Below are 13,470 nucleotides of genomic sequence, written 5' to 3'. Positions count from 1 at the left end.
ATTTATGTAGGCTACTGTATCACTCCAATCATTTATTCGTTCATGTCATCACACAGCATACGAGTCATTCATGATGTGAAATGCAATCAAGCATTTTAGTTTTAAAATAAAATAATAAAGCAACCATTGAATAATTAGCGTAAACAATAAATAGACCTAAACCGTTCCATTTTGGAAATTGCATGAACGAATGCGACTGTTTTTAGTCTTTGCTGTAATAAAGGCTTTTCAAAAAAACGTTACCACAGACACTCTGGTACGCTTGTAATTTATTTAGTGTTGCTTACATTGTTCCAAACAGTTTGGCACATAATAGCCACGCAGCGCTTGATCCTTACCTTCTTTTTCTTGATCTCCAGTATTTTCCACAACTAGAGGGTCAATGGAGATAGCTATTTGGTTAGCTATTTAGTAGTCTTATGGGTTGGGGGTAGAAGCTGTTCAGGGTCCTGTTGGTTCCAGACTTGGTGCATTGGTACCGCTTGCTGTGCAGGAGCAGAGAGAACTAGCTGTGACTTGGGTGGCCTTCCTCTGACACCGCCTGGTATAGAGGTCCTGGATGGCAGGGAGCTCCGCCCCAGTGGTGTACTGGGCCGTACTCACCACCCTCTGTAGCGCCTTGCGGTCGGGTGCCAAGCAGTTGTCATACCAAGCGGTGATGCAGCCAATCAAGACGTTCTCAATGGTGCAGCTGTAGAACATTTTGAGGATCTGAGGACCCATGACAAATATTTTCAGGCTCCTGAGGGGGATAAAAAATAAATTGGTCATTTAGCAGACGCTCTTATCCAGAGCGACTTACAGGAGCAATTAGGGTTAAGTGCCTTGCTCAAGGGCACATCAACAGATTTTTCACCTAGTCGGCTCGGGTATTAGAACCAGCGACCTTTCGGTTACTGGTACAACGCTCTTAACCACTAAGCTACCTGCTGGATAAGGTTTTGTGATGTGTGGACAATGATAGTTCTTCGGTGTCCACATCACTAAGGAGCTATCAGAGGATATGCTGTCCTACAAAATGCACTAATAGATTGCAATCATCAGTCACGTTCATTAGACAGACACCAACCGGAAGAGGACTGCAACCGGGAGGTCGCTCATTTAAGTGTTCCGTTGCGTGCCTTAATGAACAAGGCCCAGATGCATTCTCCTCAGTCAGTGAATGCAGTCCCTTCTCTCTGTAGGGTGTCTTGTTGTTGTAACTGTTTTATTTAGAGCGCCACAGTTTCCCCAGATTTTTAATCACGTCCTGAATAGTGCCTCTAATTTACATAGAAGATGAAATGCCCAAAGTTGATTCAGAGGACCCATTAATTCCCTAGCATGACCATCTGACATCAACGGATATGCTCTGCATCCTCTACTTCTGACCAGAGCCCTATGGGCCACTACTTCTGACCAGAGCCCTATGGGCCACTACCCCAAGACAGTTGTTGGTTGTAGGGCCATGGACCCCAAGACAGTTGTTGTTTGTAGGGCCATGTACCCCAAGACAGTTGTTGTTTGTAGGGCCATGTACCCCAAGACAGTTGTTGTTTGTAGGGCCATGATGTACCCCAAGACAGTTGTTGGTTGTAGGGCCATGGACCCCAAGACAGTTGTTGGTTGTAGGGCCATGGACCCCAAGACAGTTGTTGGTTGTAGGGCCATGTACCCCAAGACAGTTGTTGGTTGTAGGGCCATGATGTACCCCAAGACAGTTGTTGGTTGTAGGGACATGATGTACCCCAAGATAGTTGTTGTTTGTAGGGCCATGATGGACCCCAAGACAGTTGTTGTTTGTAGGGCCATGGACCCCAAGACAGTTGTTGTTTGTAGGGCCATGTACCCCAAGACAGTTGTTGGTTGTAGGGCCATGATGTACCCCAAGACAGTTGTTGTTTGTAGGGCCATGTACCCCAAGACAGTTGTTGGTTGTAGGGCCATGATGTACCCCAAGACAGTTGTTGTTTGTAGGGCCATGGACCCCAAGACAGTTGTTGTTTGTAGGGCCATGTACCCCAAGACAGTTGCTGTTTGTAGGGCCATGTACCCCAAGACAGTTGTTGTTTGTAGGGCCATGGACCCCAAGATAGTTGTTGTTTGTAGGGACGTGTATTTCAAGCTTTTGCAACATGCCTTATTCCTTCTCATAATCTTGCTAGGCTTCACATTTTGGTTCTACCTGCAATGTCATTATGTTTGGAACAAAACACACATAGTTCAACTACAAACACTTCAATCTGGCCCCTAGAGTTCCCACTCCGACAGAGAGAGAAACACCTGATAGAGGTAATAATGACAGGATGCCAAGTATACTAGCCTTGCCTCAGTGGTAGACTGTTCTCTTCTGCAGTCAGTTTATTATAGGCCCCATGCCGATTCTCTGATAGACAGTTTTCACACTCCACTTCCACACTGTGCCTCTTCAAGGCTTCACTGCCTGTCTCTAGTCACAGCTGTTATGTTGCCATCGGAATTCATTTCCCTCCCACAGTGAGAGGTCAGGCCAAATGGGATTATCACACACTCCCTGTCAACCCATGGAGCCTGCAAACAAACAGCGTGTGCGTTTGCGTGTGTTTGCGTGCGTGTGTGCGTGTGTGTGTGTGTGTGTGTGTGTGTGTGTGTGTGTGTGTGTGTGTGTGTGTGTGTGTGTGTGTGTGTCGGCTTGTCCACACAGCCCCTCGGGCACTGGAGAACAATAAAGCTTGACTCGCTCCATAGGAAAATGCTGTTTTATTTTGCATTGACCTTTATCATGTGGAGAAGAGTGGAACCGGTGATTGTAATCCGATAGCATCTCAGCAGGAGATGCTTTTCAGACCGCGGTGGAGATTCGCTGTAATGTTGTAAGACAAACAGTGGCGTGAGAGAATCAATCCACAGTATGACGAATCAATGTCAGTTGTTACTGGTCTGATGTAGGGCTGCATCTTTTAGTGGTTCAGAGTGGTGTCTCTGTAGTGTGTAGTCTGTAGTGTGTAGTCTGTAGTAGTCTGTAGTGTGTAGTCTGTAGTGTAGTCTGTAGTGTGTCGTCTGTAGTCTGTAGTGTGTAGTGTGTAGTCTGTAGTCTGTGGTGTGTAGTCTGTAGTGTGTAGTCTGTAGTGTAGTCTGTAGTGTGTCGTCTGTAGTCTGTAGTCTGTGGTGTGTAGTCTGTAGTGTGTAGTCTGTAGTGTGTAGTCTGTGGTGTGTAGTCTGTAGTGTGTAGTCTGTAGTGTGTCGTCTGTAGTGTGTCATCTGTGGTGTGTAGTCTGTAGTGTGTAGTCTGTAGTGTGTAGTCTGTAGTGTGTAGTCTGTAGTGTGTAGTGTGTAGTCTGTAGTCTGTAGTGTGTAGTCTGTAGTCTGTGGTGTGTAGTCTGTAATGTGTAGTCTGTAGTGTGTGTCATTGCTGGTATGGCTTAATTTGGAGGGACTGATATCATTTTTCGGCAAGTTGATCTGCTGTTTATGACATCACAGATAGGACCGAGAGCTTTACTGACCAAGTACCTGACTTCAGGGTGAGGGCCCAGAGAGCACCCCATTCTGTATGATGCTGTAGTCTACAAATTCAATTGAGCTTTTTGAAGCATAGCCCTAACACAGGCACCCTCAGCGTATTCTTTCAGTTCTCTGTTGAGCTTTGACCATTATTGTTGAGACCGTGAGGTGTATTTAATTTTCTCAGACAGCTTGATAATGGCTCTTCACTAGTTGTTCGGGCTGTGAATGTGGAACAGTGGAAGATTAATGAGTTTCTTAAGAAAACGAAATTGGTTCTTTGGCCAGCTTTTGTGTGGCTTTGAACACAAACAGCTAAACACCATTGTGTCCTTCCATAATGGAATCTTCAGTGTGCAGACGGAACACGATTTATAGGTTTTTATCTCTGTTCCCAGAATGGAACAACCCCCAGACAGAAACAATATTGAGTTGTACAGCAAATTTTTCACTTCAAGGGTGGTTTCTAGTTATTTGTTATTATGTATGTGTTTTTGTGATATTTTCCTTCCCTGTCAGTGAGAGAAAGAGGAAGCAATCCGGTTCAGTGATAAATGTGTGTGCTCTGTGGTCCTTTTGACCTGTCTAGAGTTCTGGACAAAGATCCTAGCAGACTGATGGTTTGTTGTTCCACGTGCTGAACTCGGACCCTCTTTCTTTTTATAGAATTACCTACTCTTATGAGTCAGTCTGAGGATTTGATTCTGCTGTATATAAATAAATAATATGCCATTTAGCAGACGCTTTTATCCAAAGCGACTTACAGTCATGCGTGCATACTTTTTTGTGTATGGGTGGTCCCGGGGATCGAACCCACTACCTTGGCGTTACAAGTGCCGTGCTCTACCAGCTGAGCTACAGAGGACCGCATGACGCAAGCAAATCCTGACTCAGGCATCCGTTCAAAATACTCAGTGAGAATCTCAATTGCATACTCCTCGCGTCCTCTCTCCTTGCCTCCTTCTCAAAACCCATTGGTTGAGAAAGCCAGAGATTCCACCCCTCTGACCTTCTCCTCCAATGGGGTTTGAGAAGGAGGCGAGGAGAGAGGACGCGAGGAGTATGCTATTGAGATTCTCCCCATCATGCTAATCTAATTTTACTCACCCAGTCACTATTCCATGTTGCCTGGCTTGCACCGTTTCCTCATCACAACAGACTAGTGGAGTCTGGGGGTCTTGGCTTGACACTCATTGGAAAGTCAATCCAGACCAACATTCATATAGCTTGAGATTTGTCTATGGCTCGTGAGAATACTCTTTGGATGACTGAGCAGTCAGTCAGTGGGTGTGTAGCAGAGTCTGAGGCTAGCATCTGAATCCTGGAGAGCTGAACAGAACCTCTGTTCTCCTCCTCTCCTCTCCTCTCCTCTCCTCTCCTCTCCTCTCCTCTCCTCTCCTCTCCTCTCCTCTCCTCTCCTCTCCTCTCCTCTCCTCTCCTCTCCTCTCCTCTCCTCTCCTCTCCTCTCCTCTCCTCTCCTCTCCTCTCTCCTCAGCCGTGGCTCCTCTTCCCAAGTATGACCGAGAGCATAATCCATTATAAGGAGAAGGTTTAGACAGGCGTAAAAACTTTCTAATGGTTGTGTCAGTCAGAGACCGTCCCCGCCTGGCCGTCACACACACACACATGCACACACACACAGGCGCACGCACACACACAGGCGCACGCACGCACACACACACGCGCGTGCACACGCACACACACATGCACACACACACACACATGCACACACACACAAGCAGACGCACACACGCACACACATGCACACACACACACAGGCGCATGCACACACACACACACACACACAGTTGCCGAGAGAGGCATGGCTGCCTGGAATTCAATGTTCAGCACACTGACAGCTCTGGAATGCGTTGTGTGATTGAGTGACAGCTGGGACAATGTCTTAATTTAATAAAAGACCAAGTGTCTTACTGTGGGGCCAAATGGCTCATAGTAGTTCCCTGTGGTTGTTGCTGTTCTTTTTCGATGGTGGTGATGTCTGTGATGATCATTTCTTCCATATTTCACTTGTTCCTCTTTCTCTCGTCTCTTTCACTTTCTCTCGTCTCTTTCACTTTCTCTCTCACACACGCGTTCACACAGAGAGGTCAATTATAATAGGTTATAATAGGTTATGACTCGTCAGTGTCCTGTATTCATTATAATATTTACCATGTACATATTGTGATGTCATATTGTGCTAAAGCTAAATAATAGGTATTTTCTGTCCAAGATCAGAGCTTTGTCTGGAATTTTAACCTCAACCTTATAAAACTATAACATTGAGATAGATGCATCTATCTCATGGGTAGGAGCCACCTTAGCCATCAGGGTGATAGGTGTTACTTAGGATCAGGGGCACATTCTGAAATTGCATTTTTGTCCCCCCCCAGTTTTATCATTGGAATGTGATACAAAACGAGACAAAAGTGTGCTTTAGGACCATGCGTATGCCTCTGAGCGGTCGGGTTTATCTGACTGGAATAATAAATAATGTCCCAACCACTTCTAAAACCAAAGTTGCGGCCCTGTTTAGGATTATAAATACAGTGGGGGAAAAAAGTATTTAGTCAGCCACCAATTGTGCAAGTTCTCCCACTTAAAAAGATGAGAGGCCTGTAATTTTCATCATAGGTAGAAATCTTGCTTGTTTGTAGGTGACCAAATACTTATTTTCCACCATAATTTGCAAATAAATTCATTAAAAATCCTACAATGTGATTTTCTGGATTTTTTTTCTCATTTTGTCTGTCATAGTTGACGTGTACCTATGATGAAAATTACAGGCCTCTCTCATCTTTTTAAGTGGGAGAACTTGCACAATTGGTGGCTGACTAAATACTTTTTTCCCCCACTGTAAACGGTAAACCTAGTAATGTATTATTAATCAGACTGCTTGTATTATAGATCTCAGTTCATCATTGTGTTAAGGACATGGCTTGGTCTGTAGTATGGCAAATGTTTAGTTTATTACTTCGACCATTTAAGTACACATAAAACTTGAAAAGCTATACATGCACATGAGTAAAATCATTGAGGAAAACACAAAATAAAGTTTAGGACTTATTTACATTGTGGTTCTCTTAAATTACATGGTGTAAAGTACTTAAGTCAAAATACTTTAAAGTACTACTTAGGTAGATACTGTACTTTAATATTTCTATTTTTGACTACTTTTACTTTTACTTCACTACATCCCTAAAGAAAATAATGTTTTCCTTGACAACCCAAAGTACTCGTTACATTTTGAATGCTTAGCAGGACAGGAAACACGTGGTCATCGAGAACACGTGGTCACCCCTACTGCCTCTGGTCTGGTGGACTCACTAAACACAAATACATATTTTGTAAATCATTTCTGAGTGTTGGAGTGTGCCCCTGGCTATCCGTAAATTTTTAAAACAAGAAAATGGTGCCGTCTGCTTTGCTTAAAATAAGGAATTTGAAATGATTTATACTTTTACTTTTGATACTTATATATATTTGAGGAACTCCATTTACTTTTGATACTTAAGTATATTTAAAACCAAATACTTTTACTTAAGTAGTATTTTACTGGGTGGCTTTCACTTTTACTTGAGTAACTTTCTATTAAGATATCTATACTTTTACTCAAGTATGACAATTGAGTACTTTTTCCACCAGTGTGTGTGTGTGTGCGCGTGTATGTTGTTTAAAGACACTGGTTCCCAATAGGCTGTCTGGGGTGTATAGGGAGAGATTGATGCCCCTGGATGATTTCATTAGATCACATTTACAGTAGGGAAATGACTACACAGGCTGTGAATACATCATTTACATTTTAGTCATTTAGCAGACGCTCTTATCCAGAGCGACTTACAGAGCAATTACGGTTAAGTGCCATGCTCAAGGGCACATCGACAGATTTTTCACCTAGTCGGCTCGGGGATTAGAACCAGCGACCTTTCGGTTACTGGCACAACGCTCTTAACCACTAAGCTACCTGCCGCCCTCATCTACTGTAGGGAAATGACTACACAGGCTGTGATTACATCATCTACAGTAGGGAAATGACTACACAGGCTGTGAATACATCATCTACAGTAGGGAAATGACTACACAGGCTGTGAATACATCATCTACAGTAGGGAAATGACTACACAGGCTGTGAATACATCATCTACAGTAGGGAAATGACTACACAGGCTGTGAATACATCATCTACAGTAAGGGAAATGACTACACAGGCTGTGAATACATCATCTACAGTAGGGAAATGACTACACAGGCTGTGAATACATCATCTACAGTAGGGAAATGACTACACAGGCTGTGAATACATCATCTACAGTAAGGGAAATGACTACACAGGCTGTGAATACATCATCTACAGTAAGGGAAATGACTACACAGGCTGTGAATACATCATCTACAGTAAGGGACCCATCGATTGAATGTAACTCATAGGCAACACCATGCAATAGATTACCAATGACGTGTTTACCTGTCAGAGGAGACACACAATAATTAAGTTGTTGTTCCTGTATGGATATTTAATATGGGTTGATGCATTTTCATGATTACAGACACATGAAAACAAATCTGTCCACGTCATATTGTGGAGATTGGTTTGCAGGGATTTAACTTTGCAGAAAATGACTGATGAGACATGGATTGTGTATGTGTGCCTTTCAGAGGGTGAATGGGCAAGATAAAAGATTGAAGTGCCTTTTAACAGGGACATCCAGCCAACTTGACACAACTGTGGAAAGCGTTGGGAGTCGACATGGGCCAGCATCCTTGTGCAATGCTTTTGACACCTTGTAGAGTCCATGCCCCGATGAATTGAAGCTGTTCTGAGGGCAGAAGGGGTGCCGGTGCAACTCAATATTAGTAAGGTGTTCTTACCTAAGTGGCTCATCTGCAACAACAACATTGGCTATCTGTATCTATGCATCTCTGCATTCACTGGATGGAGATAACAGATACATGAAAGTGTTTTACCACAGGCAGATATATCTCGGCTGTTAAAGTATTGGTTGTTTTGGCTGTGTCTTCAGCACATCTGATCACAAAAATTCTTACAGCAAATGCAGACCTCTGTGACAAAATTAACAAGTGATTGATCGATGTGTTTTGTGATTTCCATATGTAATTTCTCCCATAAATAATCTGCTGGAGAAGATAATATTGTTCAGAAGCAAAATATCCATTCAATCAGATTGGATTCCAGGTCTAAATCTATTCGATGTAACAACATTATAACATACAGTGTGTCATCCATTAGATCCCCAGCCTTCTCCCACTTAACCCTGTCCCAGATCCAATTAAAGCGTTACAGTCTCATCTCCACTATTAAGAAGAGATCTTAAGGCTGTGGCACAAACAACACCCTATTCCCTTTATAGTGCACTTCATTCTTTAACAGGGCCAGCCCATAGGGCTCTTGTCAAAAGTAGTGCCATTTGTGACGCATACTATTGGTCTTAACAACCTCTGTGCACGTTGGCAGAGCTAGTCGACATAATCCACTGTAACACAGTGAAGGTATATGACCTTGAATAGGGCGCAAAGCATAAAAGTATCCCGTTGAAAAATCGATTGGACAGAGAATTAATTGCTTTGATGTTATCAGGAAATAATTGTCTTAATCTCAGAGTTCACATTGAGTTAGGTTAGAACATTGCTGTTGTACATTGAGGTATACTGTATAACCAACAGTGGTGTTAATCGAAGAGCGAAGTATTTGGTGATATGATCTTCTCTACTGTTTCTATGGTCCTAAAACGCAATCTAGGAGGGTAAGAGGAGTAGTGAAACACTTATACAAACAACCCTGTTCAATCAAACCCATATGTATTGATAATCTCCAAACCCATATGTATGGATAATCTCCAAACCCATATGTATGGATAATCTCCAAACCCATATGTATGGATAATCTCCAAACCCATATGTATGGATCATCTCCAAACCCATATGTATGGATAATCTCCAAACCCATATGTATGGATAATCTCCAAACCCATATGTATGGATAATCTCCAAACCCATATGTATGGATAATCTCCAAACCCATATGTATGGATAATCTCCAAACCCATATGTATGGATCATCTCCAAACCCATATGTATGGATCATCTCCAAACCCATATGTATGGATCATCTCCAAACCCATATGTATGGATCATCTCCAAACCCATATGTATGGATCATCTCCAAACCCATATGTATGGATCATCTCCAAACCCATATGTATGGATAATCTCCAAACCCATATGTATGGATCATCTCCAAACCCATATGTATGGATCATCTCCAAACCCATATGTATGGATCATCTCCAAACCCATATGTATGGATAATCTCCAAACCCATATGTATGGATAATCTCCAAACCCAGTTACTGGTTCTACTGCTCACACAGGGTAGAGTTGTGTTGGAGTGTTTAATTTAGCCTTTGGCTAGCCTCAAAGTGCACTTGAGAGAGAGTTCTGTGCCAAGAAAGCAAGTGTGTGTTTATAACATCTAAAAGACAGTACTTTAATAATGCAGCATGGTGAAGCATGTCTCTCTACACTGAGTGTACAAAACATTAGGGAACACCTGCTCTTTCAATGACATAGCCTGACCAGGTGAATCCAGGTGAAAGCTATGATCCCTTTTTGATGCCACCTGTTAAATCCACTCCAATCAGTGTAGATGAACGGCGGGAGACAGCATAGCTGCGGGAAGTAGTTTGGGGGTGCTGGAGGTGGGGTAGGCGACGGTGCTGAAAAATGGTTTTGCCCACGCTACAGACGTCTATATCGGTCCACTAATACAGGACTAGTAAAGGCCCAGTGAACTAGTTTTGTAAAAAAATAAATATATATTGTTTATTTATTGGTTTATTCAGATTTTCCAGGGGGTGCTGCAGCACCTTCAGCAACCCTACTTCCTGCGGCTGTGGGAGGAGACAGGTTAAAGAAGGATTGTTAAGCCTTGAGACAATTGAGACAGGGATTGTGTATGTGTGCCTTTCAGAGGGTGAATGGGCAAGACAAAAGATTTAAGTGCCTTTGAACGGGGTATGGTAGTAGGTACCAGGCACACCGGTTTGAGTGTGTCAAGAACTGCAACGCTGCTGGGTTTTTCGCACTCAACAGTTTCCTGTGTGTATCAAGAATGATCCACCACCCAAAGGACATCCAGGCAACTTGACACAACTGTGGGAAGCGTTGGAGTCAACATGGGCCAGCATCCCTGTGGAACGCTTTTGACACCTAGAGTCCATGCCCCGGTGAATTGAGGCTGTTCTGAAGGTAAAAGGGGGGAGCGAGTGCAACTCAATATTAGGAAGGTGTTCTTAATGTTTTGTACACTCAGTGTATATCTAAAGGCTGTTGAAGCATGCTGTCTATTGATTGGAGTGGTTGAAGTCTCTTTTGGGTATTGGCTTTGTGTGTGTGTGTGTGTGTGTGTGTGTGTGTGTGTGTGTGTGTGTGTGTGTGTGTGTGTGTGTGCTTGCGCGTGTGTGTGTGCGCTTGCGCATGTGTGGGTTGGTGCGTGAGTGCACGTGTGTGTACGTGTACATGTGTGGCGTGCACGAACATGTTGACCAAACAGGAAGAAATGCCGTAACATGACCTGGAAGGCTTTTAAGAGCCAAGTTATGCTTGATCTGAAAATGTGGTCGGTTGGAGGTGCTGTATGGATGGTGTGACGCAATTGTGGAGCCTCTGGAAGCATGCAGAGGCCAAATTGAGCTCCGTACCGCATCGCTGTGCGCCTCTTAAATGTTGTAACAGTGCAGAGGGCTCCGTATAGCTCCGCATTGACATGATTGGTTGACAGGTAGGTGAGGGCAGGAGGTCCTGTATAAACACAAATAAACACAAACTCACTTCCTTGACCACTTCCTTCACAACAGCCAGTGGTGTAAAGTACTTACAGTAAGTAAAAATACTTTAAAGTACTACTTAAGTAGTTTTTGGGGGTATCTATACTCTACTATTTATTATTTTTGACAACTTTTACTTTAACTTCACTACATTCCTGAAGAAAATAATGTACTTTTTACTCCATACATTTTCCCTGACACCCAAAAGTACTAGTTACATTTTGAATGCTTAGCAGGACAGGAAAATGGTCCATTCATGCACTTATAAAGAGAACATCCCTGGTCATCCCTACTGCCTCTGATCTGGCAGACTCACTAAACACACATGCTTTGTTTGTAAATTACGTCTGGGTGTTGGAGTGTGCCCCTGGCTATCCGTAAATAAATAAAAAACAATAAAATATTTAAAACCAAATACTTTGACTTTTACTCAAGTAGTATTTTACTGTGTGACTTTCTCTTTTACTTTAGTCATTTTCTATTACGGTATCTTTACATTTACTCAAGTATGACAGTTGGGTACTTTTTCCACCACTGACAGCAATTCTGCGCTGCTCGGCGAAGAGCAAGAAGTATAAATGCCCTGACTTCTGCTGAGGCCATATCACCGTAAATGCTGCACGGCCAATGCAGACGTCGGATTGACCAAGGCCAACTTTTTTTTGCTCGAGACTTCTTTAAAAAAAAAAAAAAAAAAAAAAAAAGTACTGCACTTCAGGATATCAAGGACTATTGTTTCTCCATGGCAGTGACTCCACAGATCAGGAGTGTTCTTTTCCTTCTATTCCAGGAATGTCTTAGCTGGCAGTTCCAAGCATAGCACAGGCTATGACTGCTGTGTTTGTTATTGTTATGTTCCACTTCTTGTGCTGGTAGGTACAAGAGCAAATAACTGGTAGATAAATTAAATAACATTATGCGGTAAGATTACCTTTATTGTAAGGTTACCTTTATTATAAAGTGTTTATGAATGACTATCACACAATTTTAACCAACAAATGATAGGTGTTTAAAAAGCATTTATAGTGTCTACATTGATGGCCAATTAACAAATTATAATCGCTTTATATATATAAAGTAATCTTGTTTTAAAGCCTTACCGAGGGGATATTGTTGTTTTAAAGCGTTACTGAGGGGGATATTGTTGTTTTAAAGCGTTACAGAGGGGGATATTGTTGTTGTAAAGCTTTACAGAGGGGGATATTGTTGTTGTAAAGCTTTACAGAGGGGGATATTGTTGTTGTAAAGCCTTGCCGAGGGGGATATTGTTGTTGTAAAGCGTTATTGAGGGGGATATTGTTGCTGTAAAGCGTTACCAAGGGGGATATTGTGTAGGTAAAGAAAGGCCCACTGATAGAGGAGCAGATAAGGATAAAGTTACAGGTTACTGTTTCAGGTCCCTGGCAAGTCATTGTGGCAGTGTTTTGCTATGTGGCAGTATGTTGCTATGTGGCAGTATGTTGCAGCATGTTGCTGTGTTTCTATGTTCAACAGTAGGCTATGACTAGGGTAACTCATCATAAAAGGTACACCTGGATGTGCAATTGAATGTGTCCCAAATGGCAGCCTATTCCCTAATAATGCCCTACCTTTGACCAGAGCCCTATGGTCTCCCTATGGGCCCTGATCAAAAGTAGTGCACTACATAGGGGATAGGGTGCCATTTGGGATACCGTGTTATTGGTCTAGGCGAGGTCTCATGTAGACTGAGTGGGTGAGGAAACATATCCTGCAACCTTGGAGGATTGTAAATCGATTAACTGTAAACATTAAACAAGTGATGCTAGTCATAAAAGCTGGAGATAATGTGAATAATTCATTAAAACAGTACACCGTATTATTTAATTAATGTAATTCTATTCAGTTTCCCAAAAATACTATTTTCACAAACATCCTATTCAGGGACATCTGGCTCAGTGAGTGGGTGTAAGGAAAATAGTCTCCTTTGACTGTTTTCCTGTAGGCTATGGCGCAAGGCCAAAGATACTTCACTGGAAAAATCGTCACGGTTTAACCCACGCAAAAGGTTACTACCCGCCCTTTCGATGGCAATTTACATAACTCCGTATTTATTCCTTTTTACATGACGTCATAAATCCCTCATTGGTCGCTGAAAGTTAACAGGGGCGTGTATTTCCGGTAATCTCATTGTGTATTTGCAGTT

The sequence above is a fragment of the Coregonus lavaretus genome (genome assembly GCF_964263955.1).
Source record: "Coregonus lavaretus genome assembly, contig: HAP1_SCAFFOLD_1170, whole genome shotgun sequence".
NCBI lineage: Eukaryota > Metazoa > Chordata > Actinopteri > Salmoniformes > Salmonidae > Coregonus > Coregonus lavaretus.
The sequence above is the reverse complement of the archived record's forward strand: the minus strand, read 5'-3'. Positions refer to the sequence as shown.